General features: G+C 39.9%; 1 protein-coding gene across 12 annotated transcripts in view; it reads right to left on the reverse strand.

Annotated features, from left to right (window-relative positions):
• The window catches only part of RABGAP1L (RAB GTPase activating protein 1 like), a 737,216-nt gene that overhangs the window by 120,819 nt on the left and 596,244 nt on the right, over positions 1-20,153 (reverse strand). The gene's annotated exons all lie outside the window — the stretch shown is intronic.

The raw sequence follows: 20,153 nt of genomic DNA on the forward strand, positions 1-20,153 counted from the left end.
GGGTCATACTAAGAGTCAAATAAACCATTTATTCCCAAGTGTCAAATTTAGAAACAGCCAAAACAAAAATCAAGAAGAGCTTGAATAAGATGTGGCTATTTTTCTATTGCTGTGTTCTCCCCAAGGCAGCAAAGCAAAGTAGTTTCATTATGCGAGTGGTATTTTGTTATTCAACAGTCAAAGCAGCAAACATGGTAAAAAAGGGATCTCACCTCATAAAAATTATCTCACCTCAGAAGCGTGGATGTCAAGAGTCAAGACCCTTTTCCTAAATCTCATATTCTACTTGTTAAATATTCTCATCACGTCAGCCATAAAATCAGGATCAGATGGAAAGAATGACAAAACAACTATAAGAGAAATATGGTTTGGAGGGCAGAAAGGTCTTCTGCAACCCCCACATAGATGGGTGGAGCCCTGAACAAACTCAGCTCCTCCTACATGACTGGCCCTCCTCTAATTTTTCAAGAACATTCTTCCAGATGTTCCTAAATAACTCAATGTAAACATTCACAAAGTATACATGACTCAATGTTGAGGATCTCCAAAATGACAAAATGTTCAGTGTTCACAGAGATAAAGAACTATCAGAAAGGCTGGGCATGGTGGCTCATACCCATAATCCCAGAATTTTGACAGACCAAGACAGGAGGATTGCCTGAGCCCAGTAGTATAAAACCAGCCTGGACAACAAAGTGAGACTACATCTCCCCCACAAAAAACTTAAAAATCAGCCAGGCATGGTAGCAAGTTCCTGTAGTCCCAGCTATTTGCTGGGAGCCCAGGAGGATCAGGCTACAGTGAACTGCAATTGTGCCACTATACTCCAGCCCGGGTGAGAGAGTAAGATGCTGTCTTTTAAAAAAGAAAAAGAAAAAAAGAAAGAACTATAGAAAATCAATATTCTAAGCAGGGTTTCTATCTACTCTAAGCAGTGTACATTACAAACCCATGTGCTCTAAGTGAGGTAACAAAAGAGAAAATATGAATGAGAAACCATAGAAATATCAGTAGAAGAACGCTTTTCAGAATATTTTGTATTTCAGAATAGTCTAGTAACACCTACTGAGTTTTTACAATGGGAAAAGAACAAGTAAAAGATAAATAAACTTGTTCTCTTTAAAATTATGCAAAGGTAAATAAAGAACACCATTATTCTTGTGTTGGATACCAGCCATTCAGCTCATTATCTTTCCTATCTCTCCTAGCAGTTGCTAGGAAAATTCAAAACCTCACAAAACAGATTCTTCAAAAAAAGAAAAATACCAGCATTAAACTCCAAAGAGAAAAACCAGTGGGACATAAATACTTGCTTAACAGGTATACTGGTTATCTAATCTTGCTGTCTCATTTGTAACTCAGCACAGAGAATGAGGGTGAGGTAGATTCTACACTGTGAAAGAATAGATGCAACTCTTAACAATTCAGTTTTTTACCTCATTTGAAACTAAAATCCACGGCCACACATTCACATTAAATTTTACCTAACCAAAGGTAAATGTGTCAACTGATATTTGCTATCACCCAAAATGAAGATAGTTTCACATACACCTGAAAACATGAGTAATGCTTCATTTTGTCTCATTTTGAGTAGAGTGTACAACTGAATTCTAATTATGAATAACAATACATTCATTTTTAAAGTATTCAAATAATTATTTTAAATATTTTTCTAACAACCAAATGAAACAATTTCAGATGATATTCATTTTTTCATAAGATTGGAAGGTGGATTTAGGGAACAGCAATAGGGTTTCATGCAAGTGCCCATTTCACTCAAGTTTTTCTCCCAGCCTGGATAACTCCCTTTCCAGTGGGACCTCACATGCCTGCATTATGTTATATACTGGCAGCTTGCAGCAGGGTACTTGGCTAAAATCCTGCAGTTAAAACCTGGTAAGTTCGATGGCAGTAAATTAAATATTAATTTATATTAAAAAAGCAACTCAGGCCAGGCGCAATGGCTCACGCCCATAATCCCAGCACTTTGGAAGGCCGAGGCGGGATCACAATGTCAGGAGTTTGGGACCACCCTGGCCAACATGGTGAAACCTCATCTCTACTAAAAATTAAAAAAGTAGCTGGGCGTGGTGGCTCACACCTGTATTCCAAGCAATTTGGGAGGCCGAGGCAGGCAGATCCCTGAGGTCAGGAGTTCAAGACCAGCCTGGCCAATGTGGAGTAACCTCGCCTCTACTAAAAATATAAAATTAGCTAGGTGTGGTGGCGCATGCCTGTAATCCCAGCTACTTACTTGGGAGGCTGAGGCAGGAGAATCGCTTGAACCCGGAAGGCAGAGATTGTGGTGAGCCAAGATCACACCACTGCATTCCAGGGCCGGTAACAAGAATGAAACTGTCTCAATCAATCAATCGTTCGATCAATCAATCCATTGGGTGTGTTAGCTCACGCCTGTAATCTCAGCTATTCTGGAGCTTGCGGCGGGAGAATCACTTGAACCTGGGAGGTGGAGGTTGCAGTGAGCCGAGATCACGCCACTGCACTCCAGCCTGGGTGACAAAGCAAGACTCTGTATCAAAAAAAAAAAAAAAAAAAGCCGGGTTCGATGGCTCATGCCTGTAATCCCAGCACTTTGGGAGGCCGAGGCGGGCAGATCATGAGGTCAAGAGATAGAGACCATCCTGGCCAACGTGCTGAAACCCTGTCTCTACTAAAATACAAAAAAAGTACCTGGGTGTTGTGGTATGCTCCTTTAGTCCCCACTATTCAGGAGGCTGAGGCAGGGGAATTGCTTGAACCCTGGCAGCGGAGGATGCCGTGAACCAAGACCGTGCCACTGTACTACAGCCTGGGCTACAGAGCAAGACTCTGACTCAAAAAAAAAAAAAATTCAATTCAACATTTACTAAATGCTTATAATATATATATAAGGGGAATTACAGATTTTGTAATATAGTAATACAAATAATCTATTTTTTTTTTCTTTTCTTTTTTTTTTTTGAGACAGAGTCTCACTCTGTCACCCAGGCTGGGTTGGAGTACAGTAGTATGATCTGGCTCAATGAAACTTCCACCTCCCAGGTTCAAACGATTCTCCTGCCTCAGCCTCCTGAGTAGCTGGGATTACAAGCATGTGACACCATGCCCGGCTAATTTTTGTATTTTTAGTAGAGATGGGGTTTCGCTGTGTTGGCCAGGCTGGTCTTGAACTCCTGACCTCAAGTGATCCACCTGCCTTGGCCCCCTAAAGTGCTGGGATTACAGGCATGAGCCACTGTGCCTGGCCTTTTTTTTCTTTTTTTGAAATGGAGATTGCTCTTATTGCCCAGACTGGAGGGCAATGGCGTGATCTCAGCTCAATGCAACCTCCACCTCCTGATCAAGTGATTCTCTTGCCTTAGCCTCCCAAGTAGCTGGGGTTACAGGCATGCGCCACCACGCCTGGCTAATTTTGTATTTTTTAGTAGAGACGAGGTTTCTCCAGGTTGGTCAGGCTAGTGTCAAACTCCCATTCTCAGGTGATTCACCCGCCTTGGCCTCCCAAAATGCTGGAATTACAAGTGTTAGCCACGGTGCCCAGTTCAAATAATGTATTTATAACAATGAATATTTACTAAAAAACTTATAATAGTGACAGCTAATATTTAGTAAGTATTCACTATGTCCTAGACACAGAATCTCATTTATCTTCACTATAAGTCAATAAACTAGATACCATAATTATTCCTTTTCTGTAGATAATTAACATATAAAGAAGTTTTGTGATTTGACTCAATACCTACAGCTAGAAATAGAGCTGCTAGGATTCAAAACATAGGTGTGTCTGTTTCTAGTGTGTACGCTAAAGGATAAGGGAAGTAGGCAAACATATACCAGAATCAGCCATGTGCCAAACACTGCTGCATCTCAAACACTGATGTCTCATTCACACACATACACAGGTTACAGACTATAAAACAAGCTATGTCTATCATGTAATACAATAATTAGTGATATAGGACTGTAACAGAATGAAGTTCCTCTACAGATAAGGAAGCCTTCATGGAAAAGATGGACTGATTTTAGATAGGCAAAGTGAAATAAGTTTTTATAGGGAAAAATGAATTTAGAACGACCAGAGTGGTAAACTGATACTGGACACAGTAGAAGTTTCAAAGGCAGATTTAAATTAGCCTATGGTAGGTTTCAAATATCAGGTCAACAAATTAGGGCAAAGCCAGTCATTGAAGACTACTAAATTTCTGCCTTTCTAGCTTCCATTTATGCCATCAGAAAAATTAAGTATAATGATTAACACATGGGCTCCAGAATTTAGAATAACCTGGTTTGATACCTGGCTCTACCACTTACTGGCTGTGTGTCTCAGTCTGTTTGCACTGCTACTGCAACAATATACCATAAACTAGACAACTTATAAACAACACAGAAATTTATTTATCACATTTCTGGAAGGTGGAAGATTAAGGTGCTGGTGGGATTTGGTGTCTGGTGGGAGCCCGTTGTCTAGTCATAGGCAGTGGTCTTCTCTCTGTCCTCACAAGGTGGAATGAGGAAGGGGTCTCCCTGGAGTCTTTTACAAGGTGGAATGAGGAAGGGGTCTCCCTGGAGTCTTTTTTATAAGGGCACTAATCCCATTCAAGAGAGCTGAACCCTCATGACCGAATCACTATTCAAAGGCCCCATCTCTTAATATCATCACATTTGGGTATTTCAACATGTGAATTTTGGGGGGACACAAATGTTCAGTCTATAGCAGCAACCACAAGCAAATTACATAAGTTGTTTCACTCCTTGGTTTTCTCATCTGTATTAGTCCATTTTCATATTGCTATAAAGAAAAACCCTGAGACCAGGTAATTTATAAAGGAAAGAGTTTTAATTGGCTCATAGTCCCACATGGCTGGGGAGGCCTTGGGAAACTTATAATCATGGCAGAAAGTGAAGGGAAAGCAAGGATCTTCACATGGCAGCATGATAGAGAAGTGAAAGCAGGGGAAATGCCAGACGCTTGTGAAACCATCAGATCTCATGAGAACTCACTCACAATTACGAGAACAGCATGGGGGAACCACCCCCACGATCCAATCACTTCCCTCCCTGGACATGAGGGGATTACAATTTGAGATGGGATTTGAGCAGGGACACAGAGCCAAACCATATCATCATCCACAAAATGAGAAAATAGTAACAGTGCAGTGAAGTACCTGACTTTGGAAAGCATTTGATTGATGTTGGTTGTTATTATCAACATTATTAAAAATAATGTACAGAGGGGCAAGATTATTTGATGAAAACCAAAGAAAAGATGAAATTGCAACCTTTAGAAACGGGGAAGGGAGTGAGGTTATTATGATACAAGAACAAAACCAATGCCTCCATTTTTTTTTCTATTTCCTTGTCCACAAGGGACAAATAAAGGTGTCACATAATTTTACTCCTCTACCAATTTTCCCTAACCAACTAAATCTTTCTAGATGCTGCTTTATTTGGGGGTAATTTGGTAATTTATATGAGTCCTTCCGTCAGAAATGATTGAGACAGGTTAGTGGAGGTGAAACTTGATAGGGAGGTCTGGACGGGGTGCAGGGGTGGGGGCACAATCTCCTATAGTTTGCTGCCCTCTCCAGTTTCCTGACTACAATGCAAACAGAAATTAATCAATTACCTCTTATTAAATTGAGCAACTGGCCAGGCGCGGTGGCTTATGCCTATAATCTCAGCACTTTGGGAGGCCGAGGTGGGCAGATCACAAGGTCAAGAGATCGAGACCATCCTGGCCAACATGGTGAAACCCTAGCTCTACTAAAAATACAAAAATTAGCCAGGCATGGTGGCACACTCCTGTGGTCCCAGCTACTTGGGAGGCTGAGGCAGAAGAATCACTTGAACCCAGGAGGTGGAGGTTGCAATGAGCTGGGACTGTGCCACTGCACTCCAGCCTGGCGACAGAGCAAGACTCCATCTCAAAAAAAAAGAAAAAAAAAATGAGCAACTGTGAGAATAGGGGGGGAAAAGAAGCACTTTGGAAGGCTGAGGCAGGCGAATTGCTTGAAGTCAGGAGTTTGAGACCAGCCTGGCCAACATGGAAAAACCCCATCTCTATTACTAAAAATACAAAAATTAGCCAGGCATGGTGGCATGCACCTGTAATTCCAGCTACTTGGGAAGCTAAGGGAGTAGAATCACTTGAACCCAGGAGGTGGAGGTTGCAGTGAGCCGAGATCACACCACTGCACTCCAGCCTGGGTGACAGAGCAAGGCTCTGTCTCTAATAAATAAATAAATAAAGTCAAACTACTACTAAATGACAGTTATGATTAAACCCAAATATGTGATTACAAAGGCTCAGGTTGTTTTTTTTCCCCCACCTACAAGAAGTTTATCATAAATGAAGAGAAAAGAAAGGAGATTCAATTCACTTATGAATAGCCAACTTGGAAATCCTGAAATAGAAGTTGTAAAATTTCCAAAGGTAGACTGTATATTTCTCTTCTCTTAGTATTTTGCTCTTAATATTGTATCATTATATAATGAAAATACAGGCTGAAAATTTATATTGCATCCAATAGTATTTATCTATCTTTTTTTTTTTTTTTTTTTTGAGACAGAGTCTTGTTCTGTCGCCCAGGCTGGAGTGCAGTGGCCTGATCTCGGCTCACTTGCAACCTCCACCTCCTGGATTCAAGCGATTCTCCTGCCTCAGCTTCCCCAGTAGCTGGGATTACAGGTATGTGCCACCATGCCTGGCTAATTTTTATATTTTTAGTAGAGATGTGGTTTCAACCATGTTGGCCAGGCTGGTCTCAAACTCCTGACTTCATGATCTGTCCACCTTGGCCTTCCAAAGTGCTGGGATTACAGGCATGAGCAACCGTGCTTGGCTATCTATTATTTTTGAGATAGGATTTCTCTCTGTTGCCCAGGCTGGAGTGCAGTGATGCATACACAGCTCACTGCAGCCTCAACCTCCTGGGCTCAAATGATCCTCCCACCTCAGCCTCCAGAGTAACTGGGACTACAGGTGCCACCATTGTCAGCTAATTTTTACATTAATTTTTTTTTTTTGAGACAGGGTCTCGCTATTGTCCAGGATGGAGTACTGTGGCCTGATCATAGCTCACTGCAGCCTCGACCTTCCAGGCTCAGTCTCCCAAGTAGCTAGGACTACAGGCATGTATCACCAAGCCTGGCTGATTTTTTTGCATTTTTAGTTGAGATGGGGGTTTCACCATGTTGCCCATGCTGGTCTCGAACTTCTGAACTCAAGCCATTTACCCACCTCGGCTTCCCAAAGTGCTAGGATGACAGGTGTGAGCCACCATGCCTGGACTGCAGTAGTATTTATTATATAAGGCATTTGCAAATATGAAGAGAAAGAAGACTGAAGGGAATTTATCAATTTCTCCTGAAGTTACTGATGAGTGCAATACACATATTAACAGACTGCTATAATAGAAAATATCATGTGAATTGCGGCAGCATTTCGTCAGTGATGGTTTCCATGATGTTAAAAATTGGCTACAACAGTCAATTGCTTAATGGTCTCAAAATAAAATAATAAAAAGATTTTCATAATTTTAAAACAGCTGTCATGGTGTCAGTGGCAACACCTAGAACATTCGAATTTCATTCAATGACAGTTTTTAATGTTAAATCTAAACTATGTCTTTATATTTTATAAATAGATATAGAGGGAAAGATGAGAGAAGGAGAAAAAAGAAATGTTATCGTTGAAGTTAAACTCCTTGAATGTTGGCATGCTGGCATATCTCTCGCTCTCTATAGCACGCGCTCTCTCTCTCTCTCCCTCCCTCCCTCCCTCTCCCCTCCTCTCCTTCACTCTCTCTGAAATATATGTATCTCTTAGAAATTATTTTTGTCCTAAACTGTTTGGCACATATTGTCTTTGTATCAGGTAACTTACTAATTATAAATCTTTAAACTTAACTCTGGTTAGCCTACATTGTTCTCTTTGTACAGGGACACAATGCAAATGAGATATGCATTTACAATTAGGATATGAACATGATACATCCAGTCTTACCGACTGCACTTTATAAATAAGCTCTATATTAGCCAATTATAGATGAAACGTTCTATCATGTTTAGTTATTATAGCTACTAATATTCTAATATTGCCTTTTTTTCTTTTTTTTTTTTAAGTTACAGGTCTTGCTATGTTGCCTAGGCCACACTTGAGTTCCTGGGCTAAGCAATCTTCTCATTGCAGCCTCCCGAGTGGGTGAGACCACAGGCACAAGTTACTGTGCTTGGCAATATTGCTTTAAAAACACTTTATTTTATGATAGAGTAATGTTTTCTGAAGATAGTCCATTAAAACAAAAAACCTCTGATTTGTATAGAGTTTAATAAATCATTACAGAAAATGATATCTTTTTTTTTTTTTTTTTAAGATGGGGTTTCACCATATTGTTCAGGCTGGTCTTGAACTCCTGATCTCAGGTGATCCACCAGCCTCAGCCTCCCAAAGTGCTAGGATTACAGGCGTGAGCCACCACACCCAGCAGAAAATGGTATCTTAGGAGTTCTCGCATGTGAAAGAAAATATGCTATAAATTTGCCCAAAGCGTCTCTGAAAGATAGAATTGTAAAGGAGCCATTTTGTAAAGGAGCTTCATTCTGAGACAAAAGTAACTCTTTGAAAGCACAGTTTCTCTTTAATGCAGATTTGCTTAACGCTATTAATATAAGTTGCCTGTGTTCTTTTTTTTGAGATGAAGTCTGGTTCTGTCACCCAGCTGGAATAAAGTGGTACCACCTCGGCTCACTGCAACCTCCACCTCCCAGGTTCAAGCAATCCCCCTGCCTCAGCCTCCCAAGTAGCTAGCATTACAGGCGTGTGCCATCACACCCAACTATGTGTTTTTACTGCTAATATTTTTGTGCAAGTGGCAAATGGTGTTTTTGTTTGTTTGTTTGTTTGTTTGTTTGTTTTTGAGAAAGGGTCTCACTCTGTCACCCAGATTGGAGTGCAGTGGCATGATCTCTTGGCTTACTGCAGCCTCAAACTTCTCAGGTTCATGTGATCCTCCCATTTCAGCCTCCCAAATAGCTGGGACCACAGGTGTATGCCACCACATCTGGCTAATTTTTGTATGTTTTGTAGAGACAGGGTTTTGCAATGTTGTCTGGGCTAGTCTCAAATTCTTGAGCTCAGGGGATTTTCTCCCTTAGCTTCCCAAAGTGCTGAGATTACAGGAGGGAGCCACCATGCTAGCCTGGTGCAAATGGTCTTTAATGTCTCAATACCACAGAATGCAAAGGGTGCAGTAAACAAATTTGCTGGTATTTTGGTTTTGTGTGTTTGTTTGTTTGAGACAGAGTCTCGCTCTGTTACCCAGGCTGGAATGCAGTGTCGCAATCTTGTCTCACAGTTACCTCCGCCTCCTGTGTTCAAGCGATTCTCCTGTCTCAGCCTCCTGAGTAGCTGGGACTACAGATGCACATCACCACGCCCAACTAATTTTTTGTAGTTTTAGTAGAGACATGGTTTCAACACGTTGGCCAGGATGGTCTTGATCTCCTGACCTCGTGATCTGCCCGCCTTGGCCTCCCAAAGTGTTGGGATTACAGGTATGAGTGACAGCATCCAGCAGTATTTTGCTTTTACTTCAGGGCAGTTGAACAGAAACACAGTTGATATGGTTTGGCTGTGTCCCCACTCAAAGTTGCATGTTAAATTGTAATCCAAATTGTAATCCCCATGTGTCTGGGGAAGGACCTCATGGGAGCTTATTAGATCATGGGAATGGCTCCCATGATCTAATAAGTGATTAGATTTGTTCTTGTGATTGTGAATGAGTTCTCACAAGATCTGATGTTTTTAGAGGGGGCTTTTCCCGCTTTTGCTATCATTCTTCTCCTTCCTGCTACCATGTAAAGAAGGACATGTCTGCTTCCCTTTCTCCCATAATTTTAAGTTTCCTGAGATCTCCTCAGCCATGCTGAACTGTGAGTCCATTAAACATCTTTCCATTATAAATTACTCAGTCTCTGTTATGTCTTTATTAGCAGCGTGACAATGAACTAATACAAGAGTGAAGAAAATAAGTCTGAGATTTGGATAATAATACAGCTTTATATGTCATGGTGGGGAGACTTAATCTCAGACAAGTAAACACACTGTGGCTAAATGAAGTGTGACAGGACACTGCAAAATGACAATACCACTCACGCCCTCAAACCTTAGAACACCCTTAGCTCAGATGACTCTTCTGAGATACTTCTGGGTCAAACAACCAAAAGTAAAACCATCATATGTAAGTAATAGAACTACTTCAATTTAATTTCTAAATTCCTTCTCCTAAAACCTTAATATATTTCCTCTAAAAGAATTAGCATAGCATTAAAAAGCAATATTACAGAATTCTGTATCCAGGGAATCAGAAAACATTTCTTTTCTTTTTTTTTCTAAGACAAAGTCTTGCTCTGTCACCCAAGCTGGAGTGCAGTGGCACAATCTTGGCTCACTGCAACCTCTGCCTCCTGGGTTCAAGTGACGTTCCTGCCTCAGCCTCTCATGTACCTGGGACTACAGGTATGTCCACCACGCCCGGCAAATGTTTGTAATTTTAATTATAAGAATACAGAGGCTGGGCATGGTGGCTCACACCTATAATCCCAGCACTTTGGAAGGCTCAGGCGGGTGGATCACGAGGTCAGGAGATCAAGACCATCTTGGTCAACATGGAGAAATCCCATCTCTACTAAAAATACAAAAATTAACCGGGTGTCGTGGTACGTGCCTGTAGTTCCAGCTACTCTGGAGGCTGAGGCAAGAGAATCGCTTGAACCCGGGAGGGGGAGGTTGCAGTGAGCCGAGATCACGCCACTGCACTCCAATCTGGTGACAGATGAGACTCCGTCTCAAAAAAAAAAAAAATGCAGAAATCAGAAGAAATAACAAAGTGAAACAACTTCCTCTTGGATTTGATGGTTAATACATAAATATATAAATTTAAAATAAATTAAGTCCTTCAAGCCTTTATTAGATAACTAGGTCCATTAGTTATTTACGCAGTTGCTAAGCAACGTTCTCTTCTGTAGGACTAAAGTGCATGAAATTAGCAGGTTTTCAGGAAAAGATAAATTGAATGAAAAATTAGGGAACAGCCAAAAGGAAAAAGCATTAACTTGCTAATTAGGCTGTAAGAGAGGTTTAGTGAGTTTTAGCAATAGTTTTTACGCATTTCATTTTCCACTAGCACCAAATGAGATGGGACATTAACACATTAATATTTTAATTTTATTGAAACAGTGATCATTATACCCACTTCTACACTTAAAAGCTTTTTTATATCATTAAGGTATTGGATCAGGACAACTGGGATAACCTGATCCAATGCCCCAGTCACTATACTACTAACCATGATCTCCATAGATCCCTTTCTCTGACAGTACTGTTTTTCAAATCACCAGTTCCAGGGTATGTCACACCCCTGGGTTTGTGCTTTAAAACTTTTGTTGTAACATGAAATCAGTAAAGCTACAGCTTCATAATGCTGCTTAGAAACTACTAGATTTCTCTTTGACAAGGGCGCCGAGAATACACAATGGGGAAAGGATAGTCTTTCCAAGAAATGGTGCTGGAAAAACTGGATCTCCACATGCAAGGTGATGAAACTGGACCCTTATCTTATACCATAACAAATATTAATGTGAAATATTTAGAGACTTAAATGTAAGACCTGAAACCACGAAACTCCTAGGAGAAAACTTAAGGGAAAAACTCCTTTACACTGGTTTTGGCGATGATTTTTTTGACACAAGCACAGGCAATAAAAGCAAAACTAAACACATGGGACTACATCAAACTAAAAACCTTCTGCACAGCAAAGGAAACAGTCAACAAAATGAAAACGGAACCTAGAAAATGGAAGAAAATGTTTCCAAACTACATATCTCATGAGGGGTTAATATTCAAAATAAATAAAGAATTCATATCTCGGCCAGGTGCAGCAGCTGCCGCCTATAATCCCAGCACTTTGGGAGGCTGAGGCGGGCAGATCACGAAGTCTGCAGTTTGAGACCAGTCTGGCCAACATGGTGAAACCCATCTCTACTAAAAATACAAAAATTAGCTGGGCATTGTGGTAAGCACCTGTAGTCCCAGATACTTGGGAGGCTGAGACAGGAAAATTGCTTGAACCCGGGAGGCAGAGGTTGCAGTGAGCCGAGATCCCACCACTGCACTCCAGCCTGGTGACAGAGCGAGACTCCGACTAAAAAAAAATAGTAACAATTCATATCTCAAGAGCAAAACACCAAATAATCCAATTTTTAAATGGGCAAAAATCCTGAATTTTCCCAAAGAAGTCATAAATATAGCCAGCAAGAAAACAAGCAATGGAGAAAGCATTCCATGTTTAATAAATGGTGTTGGAAAAACTGGCTAGCCATGTGCAGAAAGCTGAAACTGGACCCCTTCCTTACACCTTATACAAAAATTAACTCCAGATAGATTAAAGATTTAAACATAAGACCTAACACCATAAAAACCCTAGAAGAAAACCTAGGCAAAACCATTCAGTTCATAGGCATAGGCAAGGACTTCATGACTAAAACACCAAAAGCAGTGGCAACGAAAGCCAACATAGACAAACGGGATCTAATTAAACTTCAGAGCTTTAGCACAGCAAAAGAAACAAACATTAGAGTGAACCAGCAACCAACAGAATGGGAAAAAAATTTTTGCAAGCTACCCATCTGACAAAGGGCTAATATCCAGGATCTACAAAGAACTAAAACAAATTTACAAGAAAAAAACCAGACAACCCCATCAAAAAGTGGGCAAAGGATATGAACAGACACTTTTCAAAAGAAGACATTTATGTGGCCAACAAACATATGAAAAAATGCTCATCACTGGTCATTAGAGAAACGTAAATCAAAACCACATTGAGATACCATCTCACGCCAGTTAGAATGGCAATCATTAAAAATTCTGGAGACAACAGATGCTGGAGAGGATATAGAGAAATAGGAAAACTTTTACACTGTTGATGGGAGTGTAAGTTAGTTCAACCATTGTGGAAGATAGTCTGGTGATTCCTCAAGGATCTAGAAATAGAAATTCCATTTGACCCAGCAATCCCATTACTAGGTATATACCCAAAGGATTATAAATTGTTTTATTATAAAGACACATGCACACGTATGTTCACTGTGGCAGTGTTTACAATCGCAAAGACCTGGAACCAACCAAATGCCCATCAATGATAGACTGGATAAAGAAAATGTGGCACATATACACCATGGAATACTATGCAGCCATAAAAAAGAATGAGTTCATGTCCTCTGCAGGGACATGGATGAATCTGGAAACCATCATTCTCAGCAAACTGAAACAAGAACAGAAAACCAAACACCGCATATTCTCTCATAGGTGGGTATTGAACAATGAGAACACATGGACACAGGGAGGGTAACATCACACACTGGGGTCTGTTGGGGAATAGGGGTCTATGGGAGGGATAGCGGGGGTCAGGAGGTTGGAGAGGGATAACTTTGGGAGAAATACCTAATGTAGGTGATGAGGGGATGGAGGCAGCAAACCACCATGGCATGTCTGTAGCTATGTAACAGTCCTGCAAGATCTGCACATGTACCCCAGAACTTAAAGTATAATGAAAGACAGAAAGAAAGAAAGAAAGAGAGAGAGAGAGAAAGAGAGAGAAAGAGAGAGAGAGAGAGAGAGAGGGAAAGAAAGAAAGAAAGAAGAAAGAAAGAAAGAAAGAAAGAAAGAAAGAAAGAAAGAAAGAAAGAAAGAAAGAAAGAAAGAAAGAAAGAAAGAAAAAAGAGTGCTCAACATAACTAATCATCAGGGAAATACAAATCAAAACCATGAAATATTACCTCACACCTGTTAGGAGAGTCATTATTAAAAAGAACAAGAGATAACAAATGTTAGTGAGGATATGGAAAAAAGAGAACCTTTATAGACTTTTGGTGGAAATGTAAATTGGCCCAGCTACTATGAAAAACAGTACGAGAGTCTTCAAAAATAAAAAATAGAACTATTGGTAAAAAAAAGAACTATCGTATAATTCAGCAATCCCACTTCTGGGTAGGTAACCAAAGGACATGAAATCGGCAGAGTATCTTGAAGAGATATTTTCACTCCTACATTCGTTGCAGAATTATTCACAATGGCCAAGATATAAGAAATAACCTAAGTATCTGTTGATGGATACTTAGGTTATTTCTTACATCTTGGCCAGTGGATACAGAAAACGTGGTGCATATATCTATGTTATATATAATGGAATATTATTCAGTCATAAAAAAGTAGGAAATCCTGCCCTTCATGACAACATGGATGAATCTGGAAGACACTGTGCTATGTCAAATAAGCCAGACACAGAAAGACAAATATTGTATAACTTCAGTTACATGTGGAATCTAAAAATGTCAAACTCAGGAAAGCAGAGAATAGAATGGTGGTTGCCCCATGTTGGGGGATAAGATAGAAGGAGAGATGTTGCTCAAAGGGCCCAAATTTCAGTGATAAGATGATAAAGTTCTGGGGATCTAATATACAGTAGTATGGTGACTATAAGTTAATGATACTATACTGCATATCGAAGTTTGGAAAGGGACATCTAGATTTGCTAACTCATAAGTGTTCTTACCATACATATACACACACATACACGTTAACTATATGGGGTATTGGGCTGGGTGCAGCGGCTCACGCCTATAATCCCAGCACTTTGGGAGGCCGAGGCAGGCAGATCATGAGGTCAAGAGATTGAGACCATCCTGGCCAACATGGTGAAACCCCATCTCTACTAAACATACAAAAATTAGCCGGGCATGTTGGCAGATGCCTGTAGTACCAGCTACTCAGGAGGCTGAGGCAGGAGAATTGCTTGAACCCCGGGAGACGGAGGTTGCAGTGAGCTGAGATCACTCCACTGCATTCCAGCCCGGTGACAGAGGGAGACTCCGTCTCAAACAAAAACAAAAACAAAAACAAAAACAACTATATGGGGTATTGCATGTGTTAATTAGCTTGACTGTGATAATTATTTCACAATGTATGCATATATCAAATCATCATGTTATATACCTTAAATACAAATAATTTCTCTTTGTCAATTACATCTCAAAAAAGCTGGGAGTGGGGGAAAAAAACTATTAGATCCCTAAAAAATTTGTTGTTTACTATCAGCATTTTGGAATAACCTTTTTTTTTTTGGCAGATCTTACAATATTAATTCAATAAATAAAAAGGAAGTTGTTTAATCTACTGGGTATAACCATGAAAACTCATTGAAAAGGAAACAGGAAAATAACTGAAGGGAAAATTACTGTGGAATTTCAAATTCCACAGTGAAGGAAGGAGACTGAAAGTAGAATATATAGTTTTATTTTGAGGACTCAAGAGAAAATTCCCCACCCTACCTCTCTACTTGTCTTCTTCATTTTTGAAAACTGATTTGATTTTTAGATTTTTTATTTTTGAGATAGGATCTTGCTCTGTCACCCAGGTTGGAGTGTAGTGGCCTGATCACAGCTCACTGCAACCTTGACTTTCTGGGCTCAAGCAATCCTGCCTCAGCCTCCTAAGTAGCTGGGACAGTAGGTGTATACCACTGGGGATGGCTGAGATATATACGCATAAAATATCCTCCCACCTCAGCCTCCCTAGTCATTTTTTTATTCTGTTGCAAGTTGTGTAAATAGTGCCAGGATGCAATTTCTAATCCCCTTATTCACGAAATCATTTTCTCCTTGATTTTCTTAAAGTCTATATTGAACAAACCTTGATACAAAAGCTAGTGAGGGCCTTAAAAGAACCACAGAAAGAACCTACATTTGTGATGAATTTTGTCATCACAAATGGAGCCTTGTGTCTGGGTTGTGTCATATAATCACGCCTCCTTGTATTAATTCTTCAAAATATACCACATAGCTTAGATCATGAGGCTCTTACTTTATTTGAAAAAAAAAAAAGCATTAGACTAAATGATTGGTGAAGTCTACTGAAATTTAACAGCCCATGACACCATATTAAAGCATACTGACATATAAGAATTATTTCTTTTCTTCTTTTTTTTTAAGTTAAGAGGTACTGTACAGGATGTGCAGGTTTGTTACATAGGCAAATGTGTGTCACGGGGGTTTCTTTGTACAGAGTATTTCATCACCCAGGTATGAAGTTTAGTATCCATTAGTTATTTTTCCTGATCCTCTCCCTCCTACCTTCTGCTCTCCAGTAGTCCCCAGTGTGTGACCATCATCTAGCACCCACTTATAAGTGAGAACATGCAGTACTCCGCGTTAGTTTGCTAAGAGTAATGTCCCTGCAAAGGACACGATCTAATTTGGCTGCACAGTATTCCATGGTGTATATGTACCACATTTTCTTTATCCAGTCTATCACTGATGGGCATTTAAGTTGATTCCATGTCTTTGCTATTGTGAACAGTATTGCAATGAATATATGCAAGCATGTGTTTTATAATAGAATGATTCATATTACTTTTGACATATACCCAGTAACGGGATTATTCTTTCCACAATGGTTGAACTAATTTACACTCCCATTAACAGTGTAAAAGTATTCCTTTTTCTCAACAATTTCACCAGCATATGTTATTTTTTGACTTTTTAGTAGTAGCCAGAATTCTTACTTTTTGAAGATTATTTAATCTTTAAACCTTATCAGATGGGACACTTATTACCAGATAGTAGGATCTTTTGCTTTCTTTTTTGTTTTCCTGCTTTGTTTTTTGTTTTCCATATCAGACTCAAGAATCCATTGTGGAAGTCTAATAGTCTAGTTAAAGATAACAGGCCAAGAGTTAGCAAGCACTTTTTAATGGTGCACATGGCTGAACTATGACATTGTAATAACCTTCATTTTATTTTCACAATCTCCAGAATTAAATATGAGAAGACACTCCCAAATCACAGAACTCTTATGTTGAGTCACAGAGTCACATATGGAAGTTTTTCAATCTTGGCACTGTCAGTATTTTGGAATGGGTGATTCTTTGTTGCGGGGAGCTATCTTGCATTTTAAGATGCTTTGCACAGTCATTGGTCTCTACACATTAGATAGCAGTAGCATCTCACACCGCAAGGTTGTGACAATCAAAATATTTTCCAGACGTTGCTAAATGTCTCCTCAGAGCAAAACCACCCCCTATTGAGAACCATGGATATACAGTATATTAAAATTACTGGTAAAGTGCAGTGGCTTATGCCTGTAATTCAAGTACTTTGAGAGGCCAAGGGCAGGAGGATGACCTGAACCCAGGAGTTCAAGACCAGCATCAGTAATATAGAGAGATCTCATCTCTACAATTTTTTTTTTTTAAATTAGACCATCATGGTGGCACATGCCTGTAATCCCAACTACTCAGGAGGCTGAGGTGGGAGGATCAATTGAGCCTGGGAGTTTGAAGCTGCAATGAGTGCCACTACTTTCCAGCCTGGGTGACAAAGTGAGACCCTGTCTCAAAATAAAACAATAAAATAAAATAAAATCATAGAGAGGAGTTATTTGTCACTGCAAATTAACTTCTAACTATCAGACTCTTAAAAATATTTTTTATGATTTCAGATCAATCTGATACTGTTTCAGACCCTACTGAAAATTGTCAGTAAATGAGTCACTGAATTACTATCTGTGAAAAACCTTCTTTTATTTGGAGAAGGTTCTTGCCCTCATAGATTACAACAAGAACACACACATTCTTAAAATTGGGAAATCACAAATCAGTTACTGACAAGTCACCTGTGGGTGTCTCACTGTTATCAATATTATCAATACATATCATTATTAATTATTTATATGTTGGTATAAATATTATTGAAATTCATCAATCAGTTCAATATAGCAGTATCTGTGAATTTCAGAGATAGGAGGGTTATAAAGGGGTTTCAGATTCTTCTGTTTCTTTCTTTCTTTATTTTTTTGAGACGGAGTTTCATTCTTGTTATCCAGGCTGGAGTGCAATGGCGTGATCTCGGCTCACTGCAACCTCCACCTCCTGGGTTCAAGCAATTCTCCTGCCTCAGCCTCCCGAGTAGCTGGGACTACAGGCGTGTGCCACCATGCCCAGCTAATTTTTGTATTTTTAGTAGAGACAAGGTTTTACCATGTTGACCAGGATGGTCTCGATCTCTTGACCTCGTGATCCATCCGCCTTGGCCACCCAAAGTGCTGGGATTATAGGCGTGAGCAACCGCACCCAGCCAGATTCTTAGGTTTCTAATCCATGGTTTATGGATTGGAATTTATCATCAAAAAGATAACTCTGTTTACTCATAAATATAAGATGCCATGACTTCACAGAGTATTGGAATTGGTTTTAGAGATTATTACGTAGTTCCTGATTTACAGATGGGGAAATGAAAACCTAAGTCTTAGACAACTGAAAAAGCAAAAATAAATTTCATTTTTTTTTTTAAATGAGGAAAATAGGAAATGGAGAGGGTAGCAAAAGAAGGAAGCAGATACAAAGCCAAGAGGGAAAAATAATGTCTTTAATGGTGTGTGGCAGGGTATAACAATCCAAAGTCTCACAAACTGCAGCTCTCAGGCCCTGGGACCCATACAGAACAAGAACAAGGGAGGTGCTGGGTATAATTTTACAGCTCTGAACAAAGTCACTTCTTCCTATCAAGGGAAGTTGTTTTTGGTGTAGACCTGTAAAAGTAGGTGACAGTGGGGCAGACAGAACTTCTCTGGGGCAGCGGTAGAATTCTAGGTTGACATTTTATACCACTTGATTAACTTGAGATGTTATTTGGTGGGGTGGGAAGAAGGGTGTGCTGAGCACATTTTAAACTTTTAAATTGTGAAAGATTTTCTCATATGTTTATCTTGGGACTTTTAAACCCAAAGATCTAACTTCTCGTTTGTTTGTTGTTTTTTTGAGACTCCTCTCCCAGGCTGGAGTGCAGTGTCATGACCTTGGCTCAGCGCAACCTCTGCCTTCCAAGTTCAAGTGATTCTCTTGCTTCAGCCTCTGGAGTAGCTGCGATTACAGGTGGGTGCCAGCACATCTGGCTAAATTTTGTATTTTTAGTAGAGACAGGGTTTCACCATGTTGGCCAGTCTGGTTTCAAACTCCTGACCTCAGGTGATCTGCTCACCTCAGCCTCCCAGAGTACTGGGATTACAGGCACGAGCCACCATGCCCAGCCTCAAAGGTCTAACTTTTAATGTAAAATAAATAAAAGAGAAGAGCAAAAGGTATGTCCAGTAAAACATAGTGGTTGGCCTTTGGATGCTTCTGTTCAAGTTGTATTTTAAAACTGTCCAGGTATTCCTATGGTCAGTCTAATTGGTCAGTCTAATCTGAGTACATTTGTATGGGGCACTATATAATATTTTAAAAATAAGAGCATGAGTTGTCTTTCCATTTTAACTGACTAATTGAAAAAGCTATGCTCTGCCAGTACAAACAAAAATAAGTCATTGCACGAACACCAAGCCTTCATTAAAAATAGACTTAAAGAAACTTCAAACACTAAAAAGCAGTTTATATAACTTTACCTTTTCAAGTGGTACTTCAGTTAAATTTAAGAGAACACACAAGTTGCTAAGTGTTTTCTATGTACAAAGCAGAGTGCTACACATCTGGGGTAGGAGAATGAAAAACTCAAGAAATCACATTTTTATAAGTAGTCTATAGTAACAAACTGAATTTTTTTTTTTTTTCAAGTTAGAGTTTTCCCAGGCTGGAGTGTAGTGGTGCAATCTCAGCTCACTGCAACCTTTGTCTCCTGGGTTCAAGTGATTCTTCTGCCTCAGCCTCCCAAGTAGCTGGGATTACAGGTGTTCACTATCACACCCAGCTAATTTTCTGTAATTTTAGTAGAGACAGGGTTTCGCCATATTGGCCAGGTTGGTCTTGAACTCCTGACCTCATGATTCACCTGCCTCGGACTTCCAAAGTGCTGAGATTACAGGCGTGAGCCACCGCTCCTGGTCACAAACTGAATGAGTTCATACCACATTCTCCACACACAAAAAAATACCTTTTAATTTCAATCCATTTTAAAATGTCTTTGACTTGGCTGGGTGTGGTGGCTCACGCCTGTAATCTCAACACTTTGGGAGGCTGAGGCGGGTGGATCACCTGAAGTCGGGCGTTCAAGACATCCTGACCAACATGGAGAAATCCTGTCTCTACTAAAAATACATAATTAGC

This window comes from Callithrix jacchus, chromosome 18, assembly GCF_049354715.1.
Source record: "Callithrix jacchus isolate 240 chromosome 18, calJac240_pri, whole genome shotgun sequence".
NCBI classification, from domain to species: Eukaryota; Metazoa; Chordata; class Mammalia; order Primates; family Cebidae; genus Callithrix; species Callithrix jacchus.